The 25,445-nt window shown below is 37.6% G+C and overlaps 1 long non-coding RNA gene and 1 pseudogene across 2 annotated transcripts; both read right to left on the reverse strand.

Annotated features, from left to right (window-relative positions):
• Nucleotides 1–16,964: 16,964 nt before the first annotated feature.
• On the reverse strand, nt 16,965–18,055 carry LOC308347390 (RNA-binding protein EWS-like; annotated as a pseudogene). The gene has a single exon. The product of its transcript is annotated as an RNA-binding protein EWS-like (transcript).
• A 4,434-nt stretch (nt 18,056–22,489) lies between these two features.
• On the reverse strand, nt 22,490–25,407 carry LOC308347391. The gene is made up of 3 exons (XR_013967245.1): nt 25,159–25,407; nt 23,102–23,249; nt 22,490–22,707 (listed from the first exon to the last, which is right to left on the reverse strand). It is a non-coding gene; the product is annotated as an uncharacterized lncRNA (long non-coding RNA).
• Nucleotides 25,408–25,445: the final 38 nt, after the last annotated feature.

Raw genomic sequence — 25,445 nt, forward strand, 5'->3', positions numbered from 1 at the left:
ACTTCACACCAGTCAGAATGGTTAAAATTAACTAGTCAGGAAACAAAAAATATTGGTGATAATGCAAAGAAAGGAGTATACTCTTTACTGCTAGTGGGAATCCAAGCTGGTATAGTCACTTTGGAAAACAGCATAGAGGTTCCTCAAAAAGTTAAAAATAGAGCTACCTTATGACTCAGAAATTGCATTACTAGGTATTTACCCAAAGGATTCAAACAGAATGATCAAACAGAATGACCTGCCCCCTAATGTTCATAGCAGCAATATCCACAATAGTCGAACTATGGAAAGAGCCCAGGTATCTATCAACAAATGAATGGGTAAAGAAGATGTGGAACATATATACAAGAAATATTACTCTGCCAACAAAAAAGTGAAATATTACCATTTGCAATGACATGGATGGAACTAAAGCGTATTATGCTAAGTGAAATAAGTCAATTAGAGAAAGACAATTATCATATGATTTCATTCATATATGGAATTTAAGAAACAAAAAAGAGGATCACAGGGGAAGGGAGGGAAAAATAAAATAAGACAAAGTCAGAGAGGGAGACAAACCGTAAGAGACTCTTAACTATAGGAAACAAATTGAGTGTTGCTGGAAGGAGGTGAGTGAGCGGATGGGGTAACTGGGTGATGGGCATTGAGGAGGGCATGTGATGTAATGAGCCCTGGGTGTTATATGCAACTGATGAATTACCGAACTCTACCTCTGAAAGTATTAATGCACTATATGTTAACTAATTGAATTTGTTTATTTTTTTAATATTTTATTTATTTATTTGACACACACACACACACACACACACACACACACACACACAGCAAAAGCAGAGGCAACGGGAGAGGGAGAAGTAGTCTTCCCGATATGGGGCTCCATCCCGGGACCAAAGGATCATGACCTGAGCTGAAGGCTGAGGCTTAACCAACTGAGTCACCCAGGCACACCAACTAATTGAATTTAAATAAAATAAAAATTTAAAAAAGAATGATAGGTAAATAAAATATAGTTATTCAGACTTGGGTATTTGGCAGACATTGTCTCAAAACTTAGTGAAGTCTGTCACTTCAATTAAAAAAACGTACAGCATTTGTTGTTAAAGATAAAATTCAAGCTTTCCAGAAAAAATTCAGAATTTTGGGAAACTTGTATCTACCCATGAGTGACGATTTCCTAATTCTTAAGGGCTTTCCTGTTGAGATCAGTGGTGATAGTCATGAATGTGAGTCTTTGATATTTCAAATGAAATGTATCAATATTTGGAAGATATGCATACCTCAATAAACCACTATTTTCCAAATGACCATTGCATGGTGTTACAAAATAATGCATAGGTAAAAGATCCATTCAGAGTTCCAGATACACCATAATATATCAGTCGATTTTAATATTACAGTATATAAATGTCCATACATATGATTTTAGATTCCACATTGCTACTAATCTTTAAGAAACTATCACTTGTAGGATTTTGGCAGTATGATATCAAAGAAAAATATTCACAATTACCTTTTTAAAAAACTAAAACATTCCTTCCTTTTTCAATTACATATATGTGTGAGACTGGATTTCTAAACTTATTTCAACCAAAACAAATACAGGACAGATTGAATACAGAAGTAGATATAAGATTTGAGTTGTCCTGGAGTGACAGGGTGGCTTAGTTGTTAAGCATCTGCCTTAGGCTAAGTTCTGGATACTAGGATCCTGGGATATAACCCCATATCAGGCTCCCTGCTCAGCAGGAAGCTTGCTTCTCCCTCTCCCACTCCCCCTGCTTGTGTTCCCTCTCTTGCTGTGTCTCTCTCTGTCAAATAAATAAATAAAATCTTAAAAAAAAAAAAAGTTTAAAAAAAAAAAAGAATTGAGTTGTCCTGAATTTGCTCTATGGCAACTCTATTGAGAAGGTAGACTCATTTAGAAATAAAATGTCCACTGATGTTAACAATACTCTCCTATTTAAATAGTAACAATCATGATGTCCGAACAAGAATGATTTTAGGTTTCAGAAAGTAGAGTTCACCAATAGTCAGGGGAAGATGGCAGAGTAGGAGGATCTTGAGCTTACTTTCTCCCATAGATACACTAAGGCAACAACTACATGCAATGTAATTCACTCTGAAACTAGCAGAATGGATCTTCACAGTAAAGTCATAAAAAGAAAGTCATATCAAGAAGGATAGGAAGGGTAGAGACTTGCCGAGGAACCAAACCACCAGTACAGCAATACACAGGTGTTGAGGAGCAAGGATCCCCATTAGGCATCCCAGCCCTGGGGACCTACACTGGGAAAACAAGCCCCCACAATGTCTGGCTTTGAAAATCAGTGAGCTTAATTCCATGAACTATGAAAATCAGTGGGGCTTAACTCTGGAAGAGCCAGGAGACTACAGAAAACCGAATCTCCATTCCTAAAGGACCAGCATGCTATACCACTAGGTCTGAGATCCAAGAAAGAAGCAAGAGTTTGAAAGTGCCTAGGTTATACATGGAGGAGATTTACTAATTTTAGGACATGTGCCAGAGAGGCAGTGACTGCAGGAGTTTTTCCCAGGAACAGAAGTGCTATGGGCAATCTCAAATAAACAATTTACCTTACACCTAAAGGAACTACCAAAAGAAAAACAAACAAAGCCGAAAGTTAGTAGAAAGCTCTAATTAACTAACTAAAGATGAGAGCAGAAAAAAAGAGAGAGACTAAAAAAATAGAAATGGTCAATGAAACTAAGAGCTGGTTCTTTGAAAAGATAAAATTGATAAACATTTAACCAGATTCATCAAGAAAAACAGAGAGATAACACAAATAAGTAAAATCAGAAATGAAAAGTTACAACCAACACCACAGGGACGCCTGGGTGGCTCAGTTGGTTGAGCAGCTGCCTTCGGCTCAGGTCATGATCCCAGCATCCTGGGATCGAGTCCCGCATCGGGCTCCTTGCTCGGCAGGGAGCCTGCTTCTCCCTCAGACTCTGCCTGCCACTCTGACTCCCTGTGCTCTCTCGCTCTCTCTCTCTCTAACAAATAAATAAATAAAATCTTTAAAAAAAAAAAAATAAGCAGAGGACCTGTACAGATATTCTTACAAAAAAGACATGCAGATGGTCAACAGACAGATGAAAAGATGTTCAACATCATTAATCATCAGGAAATTGCAAATCAAAACCAAGTGAAGTATTACCTCACACCAGTCTAAATGGCTAGTATCAAAAAGACAAGAAATAACAAGTGTTGGCAAGGATGTGGAGAAAAGGGAACCTTTATATACTATTTGTGGGAATGTAAATTGGTGCAGCCACTATGGACAACGGTATAGAGTTACCTCAAAAAACTAAAAATAGAAATACCAGGGGCACCTGGGTGGCATAGTCAATGAAGCATCTAACTCTTGATTTTCACTTGAGTCATGATCTCAGTGTCATGGGATCACCCCGGGTTGGGCTCCCTCAGCAGGGAGGCTACTTTTCTCCCTCTTCCACTGCCCCTCCCCCCACTCATGTGCTCGCGCTCTCTCTCTCTCTCTCTCTCTCCTCTCTCTCTGTCTTTAAATAAATAAATAAGGTCATGGTCTCAGGGTTGTAGAATCAAGCTCTGCGTCAGCTCTGAACTCAGCATCAAGTCAACTTGTCCCTTACCCTCCCCCTCCCCATGTTCTCCCTCTCTCTAAAACAAATAAATAAAATCTAAAGAAAAATAATAAAAAAATAAAATAATAAAGGAATTGAGTTGTCCTCTATAAAGCCAGCCATTAAACGGATTTGCAAAATATGTAAAACCAATACTATTCTTCTCACTAAATTATTTTGGAAACTACAGTTGAACTTTATGAAATATGTTATTTATGTTAAAATATAATGAGTTTATTATTGTAATTTTTAGAGGAATCAATAAATTTTTTAAAATTATGCTTTAAATTTCTAACATGGTAAATATCAACACATATAAATCATATAAACAAAAGCTGTCTGGAATTCTCCATAATTTTTTAAAGTATAAATGGGTCCTGAGATTAAACATTTAAGAACTGCTGCCCTTGATAGCCCTACCCCAAGGCAATCTTCTTAGGACTATTAGGAAACAGAGGTTAAGGAATGGGTAGCATAAATGACTGCATAAATGACTATGTATTTTTGGTTCAGAAATTGTTCAAATCTGCTACTTTGGCCAAAGTAGCAGAGTCAGATGAAGTTAGGATTATCTACATCCCTTGGTTTATTGATGTCTGATCCAAACTTTAGCTTTATTTGGTTAGAGTTCTGATGTCCCCACCTCAAGGTAGCCTCTCAAAGACAGACTGGGGCCTGGGCTTAATGACAATAGAACTCCCACATTGGTTGCAATTTGTGGATTTGGGTGCTGAGGTCCTAGGTCTGTTCTGAAGCATACCTTTCCTAGTTAAGAAAACTACAATTATTTTCACTGTAGTTAGGTGATTAGGTGGTCTAAGCTCGTAATCTATATCATCCACTAGAATGGGAGAGGAGAATGTGGGCTGCAAGAAACTGGGGAGCTTATTTTGCTTTAGAGGAAGAGAAACTGGTCAAATATTGATTGAGAAAGAAAATGAAGAGGAGTTTTAGTTTTATGATCTTGGTGGTGGAGAGGAGGCACAAGAAGAGACTGGATAGTGTTTAGAGGGCATTAGGAATGAGATTTTCATAACCAGCCCAAATCTGGTCTCCTCTATGCAAGAGTTCCCCTGACATAAGTTGTAGTAGACCTTCGGAACTGCATCAGTTTCATGAAAGAGCATTTACTTGCTGGTTCAAATAGTTTGTAGTTCCCCAAACTAGTTGTACATGGCTAAAGTATAGTGAAAGACACGAAGGACAAAGGAAAATGGAAAATATAGTTAATGTGGAAAGGAGAGTTTGACATTTCCTTTTTTAAAAGTTTTATTTATTTATTTGACAGACAGAGATCACAAGGAGGCAGAGAAGCAGGCAGAGAGAGAGAGGAGGAAGCAGGCTCCCCGCTGAGCAGAGAGCCCGATGCGGGGCTCGATCCCAGGACCCTGGGATCATGACCCAAGCCAAAGGCAGAGGCTTTAACCCACTGAGCCACCCAGGCACCCCAAGGAGGGTTTGACATTTAAAGTGGAGAGCTGTATTTTTGCTATTGGGGGAATTCAGTAATGAAAAGGAAAATGGTCTAATTACTTGTCTCAACAATGGGCAATGGTCTGTCAATTAGACAAACTTAATAAAGGAAAAAGCAAATGTTGACCTAAGTTGTAAAAAAAACCAAAATAAAGCAAAAAAAACCACACAAAAAACAAAAAACAAAAAACACTGACAAAAACAGGATAGAAATGGGAAGGAGGGTCTAATCTTTCATCAGAGAACAGACCAAATTAGGGCTGAGGTGTAGCAAATTCCCAGATGTAAAAAGTATTCTAAGTGCTAACTGTGGTGGTCATTAACCTATTTTCTCTTAGATCCATCCTTCTCAGACTCTTCCTTGCTCTATACTCTGAATCACAGGACATGACCAGGTTAAACCATATTTCGCAGTATCCATTTGTCAACTCATCGCTAGTTAGGTTCAGCCATTAGAAGCTACTGATGGAAAACTGGAATGGAGAATGAAGTGAGAAGTACCCTACCACTAGGAAAAAGGCACAGAGAACCACCATGTACAACACTTGGGGTGACTTGGAAGGTTGCGCATTTTGAGTGGACTCAAAAAGATAGCTCCTGTGTACTATTACTCTTCATCTAAGGCCTGAGAAACTAACGTAACAAGTGATCTGCCTCCAACATACCCAAAAAGAAAAAATGAAAGGTAAGTTTCTTGGTCCATAGCATTTTGAAATGCAACTCGATGAATATTGGGACTTCCTTGATTAGGTTCTCTGGCTTGCGGATAATCCTGCAAGGCTCTTGGCTCTGGCCCCTGGATTGGCCTGGTTTGGCCTCTGAGTCATCCTTCATTTTTAATAGAAGGTAACATGTGTTCACAGACAAGTAGGTTTATCAGCCTATTTCCTGCCTATAAAATTGGGGATAGGGCAGTCTTGCAGCCTCCTATTGTTTTACACTCTGTCTTTCTCGTTCCGAGCTGGCACTGTTTCTGCTGAAATAAATTTCTCAGGAACTTGGTGGGTCTTCAAGTATTTCAGTGAGGTTCACTCCATTAGACAAAGACCACACAATCTACTACAGTTGGTTTCCATAAAATAATCTCATCTCTATCTTTGTCTCCTGCTAAGAGCCTAGAACTGAGGAATCGCACCTTTAAACTTCTTAGAGGCCCAAAGGTTTGACTGAAGAGATCTGAGGAACATCCTCAATCTCTTGAAATAGTCCTTTGTGTGATTAAGCACCTTGTCTTTTGATCCCTTTGAGGTCTTAACAAAAGGTTGTGGAGTTACTCCCTGGGCATTTTCTCGAGAGTAAGATTCCCTGACAGTGTTCAGAAACCATCTCCTAGTGTTATTATTTTTACCACCTGGGGAAAATGAAGATTTTCAAAATCATCAAGTCCTGACCCCTTTTTGCTCAACAACTCTTCCCTTAAATTATCTCTCTTTTCTTGAATTTTTATAAGTAGCAAGATAAAGCAGTTGTCACCTTCAACATTTTGCTTGGAAATCTCCTTAACTATATAACCAAGTTCATCACTTACAAGTTCTGCTTTCAACGTAATGGCAAAAGCCAATTTCACTAAGTTGTCTGCCACTAGGATTCTCTTTCCTCTAGTTTCCAGTAACATGTTCCTCACTTCCTTCTGAGCCTTCAGTAGTAATGTCCTCAGTTCCATATTTCTACTGACAATCTGGTCACGGCAAATTGGGCTTTATCATGCTCTTCAACATTCTGCACCCTCCACCCACTACTCCATCCACAGACACATTTTGAGGTATTTGTTATAACAGTACCCCACTTCTGGGTACAAAAATCTGTATGGTTTTCTATATATGTGTAACAAATCCCATAAATTTAGCAGCTTAAAACAACACACTTTATTATCTCTGTTTCTGTGGGTCAGGAGTCCAGGCACAGCCAGTTGGGCTTTCCACTTTTAGGTCTCTCCAGACTACACTGAATGTGTTGGCTGGGCTGTGTTCCCATCTGGAGGCTCAAGTGAAGAAGAATCTGCTTCCAGACTCCCTCAGATTTTTAACAAAATACATTTCCTTGCAGCTGTAGGAATAAGAGCTTTGGAGGGTTTTTCCTGGCTGTCAGCCAGTGGCTGTCTTCAGTTTCTAGAGGCCACCTGAGTTTATTGCCACATGGTCCTCTCCACAGGCAGCTCACAAAGTAACAGCTTGCTTCATCAAAGCCAGCAGGAGAGTAAGAAAGAATAATTCTGCTAACAAGATGGATTCTTATAAAATGTAACATAATGATGAGAGTGATGTATCCTACCACATCTATGATACAATGTAATATAATTATGGGAGTAATTTCTTATCACCTTTGTCATATTCTATTGGTTAGAAGCAATTCACAGACTGTATCTTGTGAAAATTAATAAAGGGGAAACCTCATTAAAGTGAACTTGGGATAATAGAAGGGAAAGCTGAAATGGGAAACCATACTACTCAATGTCAATTATAGGAAGAATTGTCAATTACAGACCCCTAAAAAAAGAATTTTCAATAGGGAAGAATCATCAAATACAGGCTCCAAGAGGGAAAGATGTACATTGCATCTGCTACAAGAAATTAGCTACCCCTGCAACTCAGCCAATGAGAGGCTTTCATTACCCTAGACTCGTGTTTTTCTCCAACTTTGGATCAAAACAACTCCCCCCAACTTCCTCCTTTTACGTAAAATATCACTCCTTTCCTTTGTTAGACTTGTCAATAATTTTGCTACAATTTGTTATCCTGAATTGCAATTCTGTTTTTCCCAAATAAATCCATTTTTGCTGATAAAATAACTGCCTTTTATTTTTCAGGTTAGCAACCTATATTTGGGGGTAGGGGCATTCATATCAGAAGACACAGATCACTGGGAGTGACCTTAGCCTATTTGTCGCACACACATAATTTCTCAGAAGTAATGATTCAATGCTAAATGCAATGCTAAAACTTCATGGAAGAAAGCACACAAAAGGATTCCAAGATACAGTATCTCTCTTCTGGAAAGGCAGAACTTGCCCCGGGTACTGGATTGGGCTAGGCTGGTGAGTGGAGCTCAATAAATTTCTGTTATAGAGAGAGGATTTTATCAAGTATGAACCTGGCAGAGCTTGCCAGCTCAAAAAGAGTGACAGAAGTCTTTGAAAATAGAGGAGAAAACTATTAAAGAACACACACAAAAACACACTAGTTTCTTCGTTATCTCTATTCCCATGATGTCTGTCACTTCAAGTGGGAACCACCACTCATTCTGCTTTGGTAGAGTAACTTTCACTTTATATTGGTCAAGTTATTTGTCAGATCATAAAGGTGAAATGAGAGGAATGTCAGGTCATATGTTTGGTAGGGATGGAATTACAAAGAAAGGAAAATTATGACACTTGGGGAAGGAGTTATGAGGAAGGAAAACCAATGGGGTGCTTAAGAAAAGGACCTGAGTCAGAGTCATCTGGATACCGTGGCTAACACAGTGAATTATTCTCACATAAAACTTCTAAAATGGTTACCTTAAGGTTTTACTGGCTACATGGTCAGGGGTCTCATTTCCTTTTCTTAAAACTGGATTGGTGCTCTTTGAAATGTCTAAAGGTATATGGCTACTATTGGTTGAGTATATTATGTTACAGGCCCAGCACTGAGCTAATTGCTTTGCATGCAATTTCCCAACGACTTTATGGGGACAGATGATATTCTTATCCTTTTTCCTAAGTATGGGGAAACTGTTAACCTTGGAGTTAGGATGTTGAGTAACTTGCCTAGGGTCACACAGTTAGTAAACAAAATAGCCAAGACCCAAGCTCATATCTGCTGACACTAAAGTTAAAAGCCTTCTTTTTAAAACTTTTTTTTAAAGATTTTATGTATTTATTTGACAGAGAGAGAGAGCATGCAAAAGCAGGAGGAGCAGCAGGCAGAGGGAGAAGGGAAAAGGAGACTCCCCGCTGAGCACGGAGCTGAGGAGCACTCAATCCCAGAACTTCGGGATCATGACCTGAGCTGAAGGCAGATGCTTAACTGGCTGAGCCACCCAGGCACCATCCAAGTAAAGTTTTTAATATTTAAAAAGAATTTAAGTGTTTCCATACCTCGTTTTAGTCTTTAAACTAGTGAGCTTAAGATTTTTGTTTTTCTCTGGAAGATGCTAACTAATCTATAGTGACAGAAAGCACATCAGTGGTTACTGGAGGATGGGAGAGGGCTGGGAGGGGCAGGGCGCAGGAAAAGGAAAATACAAAGTGGCACAAAAAACCTTGTGGGAATAGGGTGCCTGGATAGCTCAGTAGGTTAAGCCTCTAGCTCTTAATTTCAGCTCAGGTCATGATCGCAGGGTCGTGGGATCCAGTCCTGCATCAGGCTCCCTTCTAGGCAGGGAGTCTGCTTGGGATTCTTTGTCTCTGTCCCTCCTTCCACTTGTGTGCTCTCTCCCTCTCTCTCTCTCAAAATAAGTAAATTAATTTTAAAAAAAACCTTTGGGAATGATAAATATGTTCACTATCTTGAGCTATCTCGAACTATGGTAGCAATAGTTCACAGCTGAACACATATGTCAAACTTATCAAATTATACTTTAAATATGCACAGTTTATTGTATGTCAATTATTCTTCATATTACAGATTAGGAAATAGATATAAAGAAGTTAAAGTGCCTTGTCCAACATTAGCAAGAGAGGCAGTAGCAGAGATGGGGTAAAAATCATTTTTAAAATATTTGAACAAGTGTTATTTTTTGCTCTCAATTTGATAATTTATCCCCACATGGTTTCAAAAAGGACTTGAAGAGACATAAAATATGAAATGCATTTTATAGGAAGAAGATTGTATTTAAGAACTCTGAGTTAACTTACATGTCTCAATTGAGCACTGGAAATCCATTGTAAATTCATTTGATGAAAAAGTTTAATGCATCTCAGAAGTTTGTCATTCCGTGCAATCTGAAAAATATGTATCTTTAGGAATTTTATAATTATGTGACCAGCAGGGGGCAACTAAATACTTCAGAAACAGCATCATGTACAGGGAAACATTAAAATTGGAGAGACTATGAGCATTCTCAGTTGTATAGAACTAAATTCTTTCTAAAACGATAATTGACACCTCATCACATTCTCACAATATTGAATTTGTGAAGATAATTAGAACACTCCCCTAAGTAAAATCTATGTACTATGGCCTATATTTGGCAGGTTGTTTTGATTGTTCTTTCAGTTTATAAGATTCTTTGCAAAAAATCTATATATTTTATAACCAATGAGGTTTTTTTTTAACTTTGTGTTACAGAAAATACAATAAACATTGACTAATTTCTGGTCATTCTAGGATTCTTCTATTGCACTTGACGTTCTAGGATCAAAGTAATTAAGAATTGCATAAGATTTCATCTTTAACTTAAAATTTAATAAAGTATCATTTCCTAACCTTCTTTTATAGAGACTAATTCTAAGGTTATTGTATTAGTCATGGTTCTTCATAGAAATAGAACCAACGTGTTGGAAGAGATCTATATGGTCAAATAATCCAACCTTCCTTCAGATGCAAGTGCGATGACCCTCACAACGAGAGTATTCAGTAAACGTATGTGGACTGAATTGAACTGAATTTACATAAATGGAATTACATATCTCTAGTGGTGGCTGGGCTCTGCTAGGGTTCCACTGTCGAGTTGGGAAGTATAATGGGATAGAGGTTAACCATGAACTCTGGGGTCAGATGATCTAGGTTCACATAGTGCTCTTTCTGCTTACTTTCTGTGTACCCTTGGATGAGTTACTTAACTTTGCTAATCCTCCATTTCCTCACCTATACAAAAAAGAGCAGTAATGATAGCTACTTATGGTATACATTGTTTGTATTAATCAATATTCAGTTCTCTTCCTCTTCTGGGCACTCAGTGGATTGACTGTTCTTTCTCAGCACCCCAGCAACTAGATGGGTCCATGTGACTTGGTCCAGCAATGAAATACTGTGGAATTGACATTATCAGTTTCTGGATGAAGCCATGAAAAGCCAATATGAAATTCCCCAGCCCTTCTCCTACTGGGGCAATCATGTAAAAAGAATCATATTAAGATGGTGACACCACAAGGTTGAAAGAGCCTAGATTATCATACCATTGTATGGAAGACAGTTCCCTGCAGCCAGAGCCAACATTTTAGAATAAGAAATAAATCTTTGTTCAGTTAAATCATTGATTTTTTTTTCAACTGCAGCATAACCTAGACTATTCTTTCTGCCTCATAGAGTTGTTTTGATGATTCAATCAGATATGGTATGGGAATTGCTTGTTTGATAAATAATAGCACTTGAATGTTATATTGAATTCAATATATTGGATTATATTGAATCAGTCATATTAGCTTTGAATATAAGGTATTGCTTTGTTGTTGATTATTATAATGATTCAAAATTCTGTCAAATTAGAGTACCAGGTAACTTATTTATTTATTTATTGAGGGGAAGGTTTGAGCAAGTGAGCTAGCACTCAAGTGGGGGGAGGGGCAGAGGGAGAGAATCATCAAGTAGACTCCCATAGCCTGACAAAGCAGGGCTCAGTCTCAGAACCCATGAGATCACAACCTGAGCTAAACCCCAAAGCTGGAGACTTAACCAATTAAGTCACCGAGGTGCCCCATGGAGTACCAGGTAACTTTTGTTTAAAGTATTCTAACTCTTTAAACTTCTTGAAACAATGCCTAACACACAGTAGGCATTCAGGAATAAATGAACAAATTCTTATTTTGCTGATTCTCTGATATTTGCTATCATTTTATTCTGGGATCATTTATTCCTTTGTTAGATTGGTAAGATTTCATTTTCCAGTCCTTTTTCAGATCTATGTTCTCATTAAACAATTACTTTTGGATAGAGTTGTCCTAGCAATAATGGAGCTTGGGCAGTGAGAGCTGCTCATTTATCTTAACTCTCTTCTGAATTCAGAACCAATTAATAGGGAGTCAGATAGAGAAAGATGGAAAAACCACTATGTTTCTGATAAAGCTGTTTGGACAATATGACTTCAAGGTATAGCCACAACCAGGCTTTTCAATGCTTCTCCTCAAGTCCAAATGGGAAATGGCATAATAAAAGGAAAATTTGGGTCTACAGGACAGATAAACTTGAGCAGAATCACTGCTTTCCATACCCAGTGAGGTCAACCATAGAAAAAATGAGGGTTAGGACTCAGACCTGCCTCTAGAAAGCAAGCCTAAGCTCTGATCCATATGTGTTTAGATTATTATGCAGAATGAGAAACAGAACAGAATATAATCTGTTGTGGGTAGGTAGGTTTGAAAAACATGGCAAGAAAGGGGCTGGGTCTTATTTTCTTCTTAAATCACCAATTATGTGAAATAACTCTTTCTTCTTAGGGAAGGTGGCAGAAATAAAAATAGAAGTTACTCTTCCCTAAAGTTCTGAAAGTAGCATAGTCCTATTTTAACAGTCAGGCAGGGGACCACCTAAATATGTAAATATAATAATTTATAAATATGTAAATGTCTAACTAGAGAGTATAATAATTACTGATTATAAATGTGATTTTGTTGCTCAGGAGAGAGGACTAGGCTAGAGATACATATTAGATCAAAAAGAATGAGAACACAAGATCCATTTTCTCCTCTCTTTTCTAGGAAGAAGATGTAAAGTGAAAAGAGAAGAGGGCTGAGTATGAAATTTTGGAGTAATAAATAAAGTGAGAGAAAGATAAACTTGTAGAGAATGAGGAAGAGTCAGAAAGGTAGGAAGAAAATATGATGACATAAAAGCTGTGAAGAAGTGAGTTTCTGCCCAAGGCCAAACAAGCTGCCAACTCATGAAGACTGCTACAGTGTGAAGGCTACATGGATCTAGTGCTGAGGCAGCCTACAAACCATGGGTAAGATGCAAAGGCAACGGAAATCTGCAAGCAGAGAGGCTTTCAAGAAGTAACTAGCTATGTTGGTGCCCTGGAAGTTCCTCATGCTGAAATGTTTACAGTCTCATGTTGATTATGACTCAGAAGCTTTATGTAGGCCCAGTAGGAAATAGTGATTTTCTTAAAAAAACAAAAAACAAAAAAAAAACTTCTGTTACTATGAAAGTAGTACACACATGGTAGAAAGTTGGAAATTATATATAGGTAAAATAGAAAAATAAAAACCATATTTCCTATCTATTACCATTGTTAACAGCTTATTGTATATCTTTCCATACCTTTACTTATCTCTATATATGCATATAAATATATATATATATATATTTTAACCCAAATGGTTTCATACCTGGTGTGCAGTTTTACAACCTTACTTTTTTAAAGTTAACAATCTCTACCTTTCCTAGTCAATGAATTTTCATCATATCTAAAACCCAAATGCAGATTTCCCCATTAGTCACCAAATTATCTTTATTCCAAAAATAACTAACTAAAACTAAGGAATTATTTATTTTTCCTTTCCTGTATGAACTGTATTTTAAGGTAACCAAATAGTTCTAGGTATAAAGTCAAGCTCTATTTTGCTGGGAAAAAAAAAGCCAGAATATAGAATGCATGATGGTATTAAAATTATCTTGCAATTCTTATTGAAATTATTGACTCGTGCAAGGCTTTTCAACATGTTAAAACATGAGGTTTGTTTGAAGAGAAACTAAGCATATGCATGGTATCAAAGTAATGCCATACAAATAACTTTCTAGTCATGAGTTTATAATGTAGGGATGAGACTGCCATATCATTATTTCAATATCAGTCTAAGCATTACTAATTGAACATTAATTGAATAACATGAAAGATACTATACAAAATATACTAAATTACCTATAATTATTCTAGCTCAAAAGTTTAACTTGAATCTACCAAATCTTTACATCTAATATCTCTCAAATATTTCAAAAGGTCATTTTTATATCTATTGACTATCATAAACAAGGTGTTCTGGATTGCTAAGTAACGTTACAAGGGCAGGAGAATAAGGAAACGTATGCATTACTGTATTGTGCATAGAGATAAATTTTGTTTTACTATGATTCATTGCACTTAAGAAATAAGTTTGGCAAGAGAGGACTGGCTTAGAGTGTTGACTTCATGTATTGCAACACTCTAATGTCTGTTTGAAGTCTTATTTGAACAAAAAGTACAACTCTCAAATTGAGTCCATTTCCTGGTTGCCGAAGAAATAGCTTTCATTCTCACATCACATTTGAGACCTGATACTTGAATGGGGGTGTTTGAGATTCTTAAATAAATCTGCTTCCATGGCCTGAGGTTATGCCCATCTATGTATCTTCTATAATTCTCAGAATTAGGCCAGTTGCCACAAAGTTTTATATTAATGATGTTGGTAGAGTATAGTCTATTTGTAATATTTTTTCACAACTGAGAAAAGTGAAAATACAGTTAATAATATTGTGTATAATATTCCCCAAAGAGTAATCATAACAGTTTATGTTTCTTGAGTTCTTTCTTATCACAACACTGTAAAATTAAAAAAAATTTTTTTTAACTCCACTTTACATATGAGGAAAGAGTCTTGGTGAGGTCTTACAGCCAGTATATGTTGGGGTTAGCATTATTTATCTGATGTTAGAGTTGGAGTTCAACCCCACTGCACTATACTACTTCAGTGAGTCAAGTTTATATTGATGAACTTTGTAATATTGATTAAATTGATTTTTTAGAAAGATTTATTTATTTTTAAAGATTTTATTTTATTTGTCAGAGCACAAGCAGGGGAAGCAGCAGGTAGATGGAGAGCCCAGCTCTGTGCTGAGCAAGGAGCCTGATGTGGGACTTGATCCCACGACCTTGGAATAATGACCTAACCCGAAGACAGATCCTTAATCAACTGAGCCACCCAAGCATCCCAAGACTTATTTATTTTAAAGAGAGAAAGAGTGTGTGCATGAGAGAGGGGCAGAGGGAGAGAGAGAATCCTCAAGCAGACTCCCCTCTGAGAACAGAGCCCAATGTGGGGCTTGATTTCAGGACCCTGAGATCATGACCTGAGGTGAAATCAAGGATCAGCTGCTTAACTAACTGAGCCACCCAGGCACCTCTTTGATTAAATTGATTTCAAGATTTTCTATCAACTTAATAGTAATACTAACTCATAACAGTTTCTGGATTATCACTGTTAACCTAATGGGAACATCTCTGCATAAAATTAAAGTACTTAGTTTTTGTCAAACATTAGCACTGAATAAATAAAACATTAACAGAATAGTTTCAACTATTTTTTTTCCAGAAAACAGTCAGTGCTAATCAAGGCAAAGCCTAAACTTTCACTTGACTTTTTTTGCTACTTTTTATGAATTTGACAGTTGTGCATTTGGAATGTGTTCAAATTCTATTTGTAGCTGAATCATGTGAATGCCAAGGAGATCAGTACATCTGCTTCTTAGCATCTCTAGAGTAATCTGTATTTGCAGAATGCTTTATATAAATTTGAACATGTTAATGTGCTTAATCAGATTTATTTACCATAGGTCATGAGATATTTGGCCTCTCACAGTGGTTTAATAGAGGTTTGGAGCAAATAACAGATAGCATGAGTTGCTTTTGATTTGTATACTTTTACCAAAAAATAGTCATAGACGTAGGGCACCTGGGTGGCTCAGTCAGTTAAGTCTTCAGCTTAGGTTGTGATCTTGGGGTCCTGGGATTGAGCCCCGCATGGGGCTCCCTGCTTGGCAGGGAGTCTGCTTCTCCCTCTCCCTGCTCATGATCTTTCTCTTTTTCTCTCAAATTAATAAAATCTTGGGCACCTGGGTGGCTCAGTTGGTTGGGCGACTGCCTTTGGCTCAGGTCATGATCCCAGCGTCCAGGGATTGAGTCCCACATCGGGCTCCCGCTCCATGGGGAGTCTCCTTCTCCCTCTCAAGCTCTCGCTCGCTTGCTCTCTCTCTCTCAAATAAATAAATAAAAATCTTTTAAAAAATAAATAAATAAAATACTAAAAAAATAGAAATGATAAAGAGGAAATGATTACTATCTTTAGGGTAGAAAATAACAAGTAGTAATTATAGAGTACATTCCCATGGATTTGACCGACAGAGAAAAGAAAGTGATATAATTTGAATTTTTTTTTTCCTTTAAAGTAGAGGCCCAATTATACAGTATGTACCTCTAAGAAATTAGACATTTTAAAAAAACATAATCACATATTATTATGCCTAAGATGATTAACAATATTTCCTTGATATCATGTAATATCCAACTAGTATCTCCCTGATTGTCTCAATAATGTCTTTTATAAAAGTGATTTGAAACAATCTAAAAGAGGTCCATATACTGCATTTGGTTGATATGTCTGATGAGTCTATTTTTTTAATAAACATTTGTAATTTTATTAAATAAAAATAGAACATCGCAACCATGAACACTGTTACAATTAGAGGCCCTCTTGGTTCTCCACAATGATACTGAGCATGTTCACAAGGGGTTTCCATTATTTAGTCTTAGTTTAAACAACCGTTACCTTTATTTACTTATTTATTTACTTATTTAAAGATTTTATTTATTTATTTAACAGAGAGAAACATAGCAAGAAAGGGAACACAAGCAGGGGAACGAGGAGAAGGAGAAACAGGCCTCCCTCTGAGCAGGAGCCTAATGTTGGACTCGATCCCAGGGTCCTGGGATCATGACCTGAGCCAAAGGCAGATGCTTAATGACTGAGCCACCCAGGCACCCCTAAACAACCATCTTTAAAAGAAGGAAAAAAACAGCACACTACCATTTAACTTGTTTTAATGTTTCCCACAAATGGTGAAAAATATGACAGTACAGACAAGGAATAATCATAATGTTGTGGCCAACATTATAAATATGGAATTATAAATTTAAAACATGTTATGGTTTAAAAATAAATCTGTAGTCAGTGAAGCTCTTCAGGGTCTCTGCATCTAGTAGGTTTGGTCTCTGTGTTCCTGATGGTGCTCGCCTTTATCATTTTTCCAGGTCTTTCACGCCCATGTCATCTTCTTCCCATCTGTTCCACCAAAGGTCCAGGGGACCCACTAGGGTCACCCCATCTTCCTTCACCAATGTCACCTCTGTCCATGACCCAGCCACCAGAAAGCCACCTCTTTCTCCACCATGACCATTTCTGAACATCCCACCCTGACCACCATAGCTCATGAGGCCGCTTCTTCCTCCCTGCCTGCCACCAGGGCTGCCTCTGCCACAGTCACCACCCAGTGGTGGGAAGGGTAGTGGAAGGAAGCCTTCAGGCTCTGGGACCTTAGAATGGTTCATTCTGTTCTCCAGGCGAAGTTCTGGTTTCCATACCCCGGACTGGGACACTGCCAGTCTCCAGCTCTGCACTGGATGTTTCCTCCTCCGGATGGGTTCCCTTGGAAACTCTGGGACCCCCTTGGGGGAAAGCCACTTCTGTTTCCTCCATGGTCTCTCATGTGACCCATGGGACCCCCCAGGCCCTCGTGAACCACCTGGACCCTCCACAGAGTGACTTTGGCATCCTTCTGCCCTCACGGGGAGGCATACTATCCTGCATGCTGTTCATCGGAGGCTGCTTCTTAGCAAGAGAAACCTTAAGTTTGCTCCCTTGAAAATCTTTCCCATCAAACCACTCCATGGCAACCTTGACAGTTAGTGGGTCTTCATAGGACACTATAGCACCACCTTTGGGCTTTCCTGTTTCCTTGTCCAAGTAGATATGGATCGTGAGTTGTCTAGTTCTCTTGTTCATCTTAACAACTTCACACTGTTTAATGAAGTCGGCCAGATCATCTAGAATCACACTGTCATTTAAGCTTTGCACATAAATTGCACATTGCCAGAGTCTTCATCTGGATCTACAGGTGGGCCTAGATCAAGATCTGGTCCTTTGACCATGAAGCCACCTCTCTCTCCAGCACCCATTCCTCTGCATCTTCCTCCCTGCCCATTTCCGCGCATGCTTCCACTGATCAAATACCCCCTTTTCACTGCCCCGGTTATCAGGCCCACTCATGTTCCATTCTCCATAACTTTGCTGCCCATATGCCTGGGTGGTCTGTGCATATCCTTGAGTGGGCCGCAGCTTGGCTATACGTACTGTAATCCGTGGACACCATTTTCTCTCCTTCCTTCTCATAGATGAGTCTACTTTAATAATAATAGTGCCCCTTGTTATTTCCTTGCCTTTATTTATTGCATAAAGGTAATTTTCTTCTAGTATTTTCCCTGTTCTTAATTTATAGCAATGTATTTATAGGGTGTACTGTTTTTCTAAAACTTTCAGGAAAGGGGGTTGGGAGGCAAACAAAGTTAGGTCCAAAATTATTGGCTGACAGCAAAAGAAAGTCAAAGTAATTAACACAATGTGGGACCACAAGGGGCAAAGTGTTTGGCCATGTCTGGAAAGGAGCTGATATTTAAAAATAAAATAAAAAATAGATGTATCCTAACTCCAGTCCATTCCAGGAGGGTGTTATAGGGATTAGGGGTTAAAGGAAACAGCTGGGGAATGGGATTGGGAGTCTGGTCTCAGCTGTCTGTGCATATAATACCAGTAAGTTAGGCTCCCATAGCAACTGACTGAGAACAACTATGGGAAAATATCAACAGGGCCTAGAACCAAGGGATGAACCTGACAAGAATGCTTTGGACAGACATTACTGGAATATAGGGAAGGTGCCTTCTTTCTTCACCTTGTCACCTCTGGGCACCAGTGTTCTGGAAGAAAAAGATAGATAATAAATAACTAGTAGGAGATTTGACAAAAGTCATCTAGGTAGCTCCTGTCCTTGTTGGGAGGAGTGGGTAGATGGATGCTACCTGATAATGTTGTACGTATGGCACCTTCATTGCTAGGAGAGAAGAGCACAAATGGCAGTTTTGAAACACTGTAGAGTGAGGCCTCTTGCTAGCTTCCCATTCATTTCAGAAAAGAGGTGAAGTAAACTACAGATACTTAAATAATTTTTTTGTAAATAGGATGAGCTTTGGACACAGTAAAAACCAGTAACTTATTAAGTTGAAAGAATTAATGTACAGTCTGGTTTATATGAATTACTTGTTAACTGTCAGAAAGTTTATGGATGTATAAACACAGGTATGAGAAAGCTAACTGGAATAATCTATTCTAGCAATATATAATCTCTTATATGTTAAAAAATACAAAGTAATGAAAGTTATTTGGACATTGTGCAGTGAAATTATGATTTGGTTTTCTCAGGAAAGTATTATAGAAGTAAATATGTTTCGAATAATCTTATGTGGCTGAGGAAAAGAAAGAGTAAAGCTTTGGTTAAAAAAAAAAAGTAAGGTATAATTTCTTTGCATTATAGTTACCACAACTTCAGAAATTTAAGGAATTACGTGTCCTATGTTTTACATGTTTTCATAACTATGATAAATAGCTTTTTATACACTCTCTTGAAATTGAAATGAAGAACATATTTACAACAGGGAATGTGTAGGCTAGGCAGATATCAGAAAGAAATGAGTTCTTCTTCCTTTATAAAAATTTATTTGGAGTTCAGGATGCCCTCTGAGCTTAATTAAAACTCAGGAGTCAATCTTTAAATCCTGAGCATAGATTTCTAACTATATCCAGAGATGGTGTTAAAAAGTCATAGCATGCACATTGAAAAGGCAATGTGGGTGGAAAGAGTAGGCAGAGCTTTTCAATAAGAGTTAATTGTTCTTAACCTGTGAATACATAATTATATAATTTGTTATGATGAACTTTCATTTTTAGACTTCTATGGTGGGACTCATTAATGCTTCATAGTTATTTGAAAAATAGTATGTAATTCTGTTTTTTATTACTCTAAATCATGATCTCCTAAATATGTGTTAATTTCTTAGTCTGATTATTAATAAATTATCTTCACTTACATTAGGCAAATTTGAAAAAAATGTCATGAAGAAAAATATTTAAAATGCTACATCAGGAGAGTTATTTAAAAAGAGAATACAACTAAAACATTAACACAGTTTTGGCTAAATGGATTGGAAAAGAGGGAAAAAAATGGAAAAGTTTAGTATTTTTGCTTTTAAGGGCATATGCCAGATGAAAATAATACAAATGGATAAAATACTTGGACTGATGAGGTCTGTTTAATAGTAGGTATAAAGTAAGAATCTGATTGGACTTACTCTGATGCTAGAAATATGATTGATTGCTATTTTTTCTTTTAAAAATATTATTAAATATTTTTAACAATTCTGTTTTGCATAGTCAATGGTTTTTAGATTCATGCAAATATTTAACACTTTCAATGCTGTTCCTTTAGTCTTAACTTTCAGACCTTCTAATTGGGATGATTCATTTTTTTCTGTAGAAAGAAATTTCTTTAAGACTTTCTATTAATGAGAGTCAATTTTAGCAGCAAACTCTGCTTTTGCTTGCCTGAAAAATGCCTTCATTTTGGCTTCATTCTTAAAGGTCTCTTCAGTGGGCATTGAATTCTAGGCTGACAGTCATTTTCTTGTAGCCCACTGAAGACATTTTTTCACTGTCTTCTGATTCTCTTGAGGAAAGCCAATTACCAGATACTTTGAGGATAATCTATTTTTTTTTAAACCTTCTACTTTTAAGGTTTTCTTTTTTTGTTTTTGGTGTGTTATAGTTTTACTATCATATATATAAGTGTGGATTTATTATTCTTTAACTTGCTGGGGATTTCCTAAGTCTGTGGGTTAGAGTCTTTCTTTCATCAGTTCTGGGAAGTTTTCAACCATTATCTTAACAGGTACTGCTTTGCCATATTTTCTCTTTTCTATTTCCTATTCTTTTGGAGCACTGATTTATTTTAGACTTTCTCACAATGTCTTCTATGTCACTTAAAGTCTCTTTAGCATTTTTCATTTATTTTTATTTTTGTTTTTTTATTTTTATTTTTATTTTTATTTTTATTTATTGCATTTGGCCAATTTCTTCATCTCTATCTCCCAGTTCACTAAATTGTACTTCTGCTATGTCAAATAAACTATTAAACATGTCTACTGAGTTTTAAATTTTAATAATTTATATTTTTTAATTTTTTAAATTCTATTTTACAAAAACACCTTTAGTTATTCTTTGTACTCTCTTGTTCTCTGTACATATTTTCAAGGTTGTCTTTTATTCATATTTTGTATAGTTATTTTACAGTCTATGTGTAATTTCAGTATCTAAAGTCCTTTTGAATATGTTTTTGCTATCTATGTTCACTGTTTCTTACCAATGGTGTCTCATTTTCTTCTGTGCTTGTTATTTTTTAAAATGTGAGCTGCTCAGGCACCTGGGTGCCTCAGTTGGTTAAGCACCCAACTCTTGGCTTCAGCTCAAGTCATGATATCAGGAGCCTAGGATCGAGCCCCGCATCGATACTTAAATATTTTGTAAGCAAATCTTCAGATTTTATAAATAGACTCTTTTTAATAGAAAATTTTAGATGGGTGCTCACCAAATATCTAGGTGACTATTTTGTAGGTGTCTATTACTTTATTTTACTAAATAGAAGAGTAATATTTTTCTATAGTACATTTAGCCTTTGAACCACTAATCTGTTGGTTTACATGCACTTAACCTGATTTGTGAGATTATACTACATAATAAATTCAAAATCTCTGTAATAAATATTTATGATTTACTCTTATTTCATGTCATCGCTTCTCGGCCTTTTGGCTAAGATCAAGTGTACTTTTATTTCATGTTAGTAGCAGCAAGTCAGCTGCTGCTGCTGTATTGCTCCAGGGTAAAGGTAAATTGCAGGTCTGCTCCATGTATTTTCTCATTCTGATGGCCTATTTGAAAAATGCCTTTCTCATGGCAGGCAGCATGAGACTAGGAGATTGACCTGAATGTTGCACTCAAATTTAAAGTAGTTAGCATGTATTACATCTGTTTATAAACCACTGGCTAGAGCAAGTTACAGGGCCAAGGGTAATAATATAATCTACCACATTCTTATTGTGTTGAATACCTTATTCATGTTTAAGGTTACTCTTAATATTCTCTGAGGAAATGAGCATTTTATTATTATTTTTTTTTCTTCAAAGATTTTATTTATTTATTTGACAGAGAGAGATCAGAAGTAGGCAGAGAGGCAGGCAGAGAGAGAGGAGGAAGCAGGCTCCCTGCTGAGCAGAGAGCCCGATGCGGGACTCGATCCCAGGATCCTGAGATCATGACCTGAGCCGAAGGCAGAGGCTTAACCCACTGAGCCACCCAGGTGCCCGGAAATGAGCATTTTAATAGAAAATCCTCATCAGCAATCTTTGGCAACACAGATGTCTAAATGGAAAGGCTAAAGGTAAAACAAAAAACAACCTCAAGCCAATCTCTCTCATTTTAGGTCAGGGTTCATACATATTCTGTGGGAAAAATTATCATGCCTGTCAGTGCTTTAACTGATTTGGAAAAAGAACTTTTCATTCTCAGAAATGTATAATTAATGAAATACTGGGCAATAAGAGATTAATTCTCATTGAGGTTATAATAAAAGTGGATAGTTTTAATAAAAAGTTTTGTTCAAAAATGTTATTCTTTTTTTTTTTCAAATATTTTATTTATTTATTTGACAGGCAGAGATCACAAGTAGGCAGACAGGCAGGCAGAGAGAAAGAGGTGGAAGCAGGCTCCCTGCCGAGCAGAGATCCTGATGATGCGATGATGTGATGCGGGCCTTGATCCCAGGATCCTAGAATCATGACCTGAGCAGAAGGCAGAGGCTTTAACAGACTGAGCCACACAGGTGCCCCTCAAGAATGTTATTCTTAAAAATTATTTTAAGAGTAGAAAACTTGTAGGGTATCTCAACATAGCAAATGAGAGTTACAGAATATTTCTCAATTATAGTGCAGGATCACTTATTACAGTTTCTGTTTATGTTCTGATTACATCACAAATGCTAGATTGAATGATCATTTCCTGGAATCATAGAATATTAGATTTGAAGGATCTGAAAAGTATGTCTTTCTGAATTTTAATATATTGATACATCATTTTGTTGCAATCAGTTGTGAGGTATGTCAAAATCATCATTTATAGCAAGCAATTATTATTAGAAACAGTTAAAATACAGACAACTGCAAAAGATATACTTACATTTGTTGTTCCATATCTTTACTTTCATGAACTTGCATTCTGATTTTTTTTTTTTTAGTGTGGCTGATAGGAGTTACAACTAGTCTGACAAGAATTTGCACAGTCCTGAGTATACAATGGCTATTTGTTTCAAATGTGAATATCATCACTGAAAAAAAAAAGGTTGAGTAACATTGGTTAAACAGCATATAGTCCAACTTCCTACTTTTATCAGAATTTGAAATGCAGAGAGTAATTCATTTAGTCAAACGTCTAATTAGCAAAGTCTATAACCTAGGCCACCTTGCTTCCAGAAGGGTGCTTCCTATTCCAGAAAAAGACCATTTATTTTCAACTGCCTGTGTAAGACATTTGGGCTGAGGCAGGAGAGGATTGTCAAGGTAATTTGCCTTCTCTTTCTAATCTTTAGTTTTAGTTCCCAAAGTAAAGGAAAAGTACCAGAGAGACAGAGCCCAGAGTGTATATTTTGCATGTTATTTGTGCTCTAAGAACATTCTTTTTCAAATCTATTTGACTGCAACTCACAATAAGAAACAATTTAAAGATTTATTTATTTATTTGACAGACAGAGATCACAAGTAGGCAGAGAGGCAGGCAGAGAGAGAGGAGGAAGCAGGCTCCCTACAGAGCAGAGAGCCCGATGCGGGGCTCGATCCCAAGACTCTGGGATCGTGACCTGAGCCGAAGGCAGAGGCCTTAACCCACTGAGCCACCCAGGCGCCCCAAGAAACAATTTAAATCACAACATAGGACACACTCTTATCCTTCCCCACAAATGAAACAAAAATTTCACAAAGCAGTTTCTTGTCCACACTAGGTATGTAGTCTGGTCTTTATATCCTATTTCATTCTAGCTTATTTCATTAAAAAATAAAATTAATTTTTGAGTCTGTATAAAAAATACTTCTCTAGAAAATAGGAGACAGGTTTCAATCTACTGACAAACTCCAAAGTTACTAGCTTTGCTGAAATAGTGTCATTCACAGAATAATAAATGTTTCTCATATTTATTTGAACTACAATTATCTCAGAGTTCAGAACAGAACCTGTAGAATCTTTTCATTGGAACACCAGCTCATTACCAGTCTCACAGATTCTAAGACTCATTGTTTTTCACATTTTAACAATCTCTGAATTCAAGATGTGTCCTAAAAATATCAGTGGCATGGCATAGTTTAATTGGCAGTGTTTTTCTGTCTTGAGTAACATGAACTAATGGTGAGTCTTAAAGTCTGTTTCTTAGTGTATCCATAAAATACATTAATCATAACGATTTAAACAGGCCAAACTCTATTGCTTATTCATTTCAAAGTATCCAGCTGATCAGAAAGCTTTTTGATGTCATATTAAGAAAATGTAATGAGGGCATAAGACTTGCTCAAGCAAAAACCCTTAGTTCTGGGCCAAAAGTAAAAATGACTTGCAAACTGAGAAAGCTTTCTCACGTGCTTTCATTGTTCGCAGGGTTTGATTATGATCTTCTTATCTTCCTACCCCCCTCATTTCTGTATTGTTGCTTTTCCTCCCGTGTCCAGCATATTCTTTTCTCCTCCTCACCAGTGTTGGGGGGTGGGGGAGAGAGTTCCTCCGACCATGGTTTAAAAAGAAGGCAAAAGGCATGTCCAAAAGTTAAGGTACTTGGGGGGGGGGGTTAGTCTTTATTTTAAAAATGGAACAAATTGTCAAAATCCTGTGTATCTGTTTAAACTGCCACCAACCTAACACATTGTAAGACTTAATGACTGCAAAACTGGCACGAAGGATGCTGAACCTGACTAGGAACAAAAATAAGTTTGCTTGGCTATTTTCATCCCAGCATGATTGACACGCACCATCCTTTCCTCAAAAATAAAAACCTCTAATGAGGAAAACAGTAAATTAAATGCCACAAATTAACGTGCTACTAGAAATCGGAAGAATTAGTTACTGCTTTTTCACCCAGACACCACGATGCCTTCTTTTTTCCTTTGTTTGGCTAAAACTTTAGCCAAGCCAGGGCTGAGGAGGCGGGCGTCACCCTCGCGCCTCCGAGTGGGCGTGGGGTCCTAAGCCCTTACCAGGCACCTGCACTGTGCAGTCTCCTCAGATTAGACAGGGCCGTGTAAGACCGGTCCAGAAAGCTCGCCTCGGCAGGTTACAGGCGTGGGGCGGGAGGCGGTGGTCTCGCATTCCGAAGCCGCCTTCGGGTGTGCGGAGGCAATTCGGCGGCGATAAGACTCTGGCAGAACAAGGTGTTGACAGTTGCTCCCGCGCGACTCACCGCCTAGCCGGCAGGAGAGGCGTCTCCGCGGCCGCCTCCGCACTCTGTCACGTGACGGGAAGGGGGGGTTGGCTGGAGCGCGCG

The sequence above is a fragment of the Martes martes genome (genome assembly GCF_963455335.1).
Source record: "Martes martes genome assembly, chromosome: 8".
In the NCBI taxonomy this organism is placed as follows: domain Eukaryota; kingdom Metazoa; phylum Chordata; class Mammalia; order Carnivora; family Mustelidae; genus Martes; species Martes martes.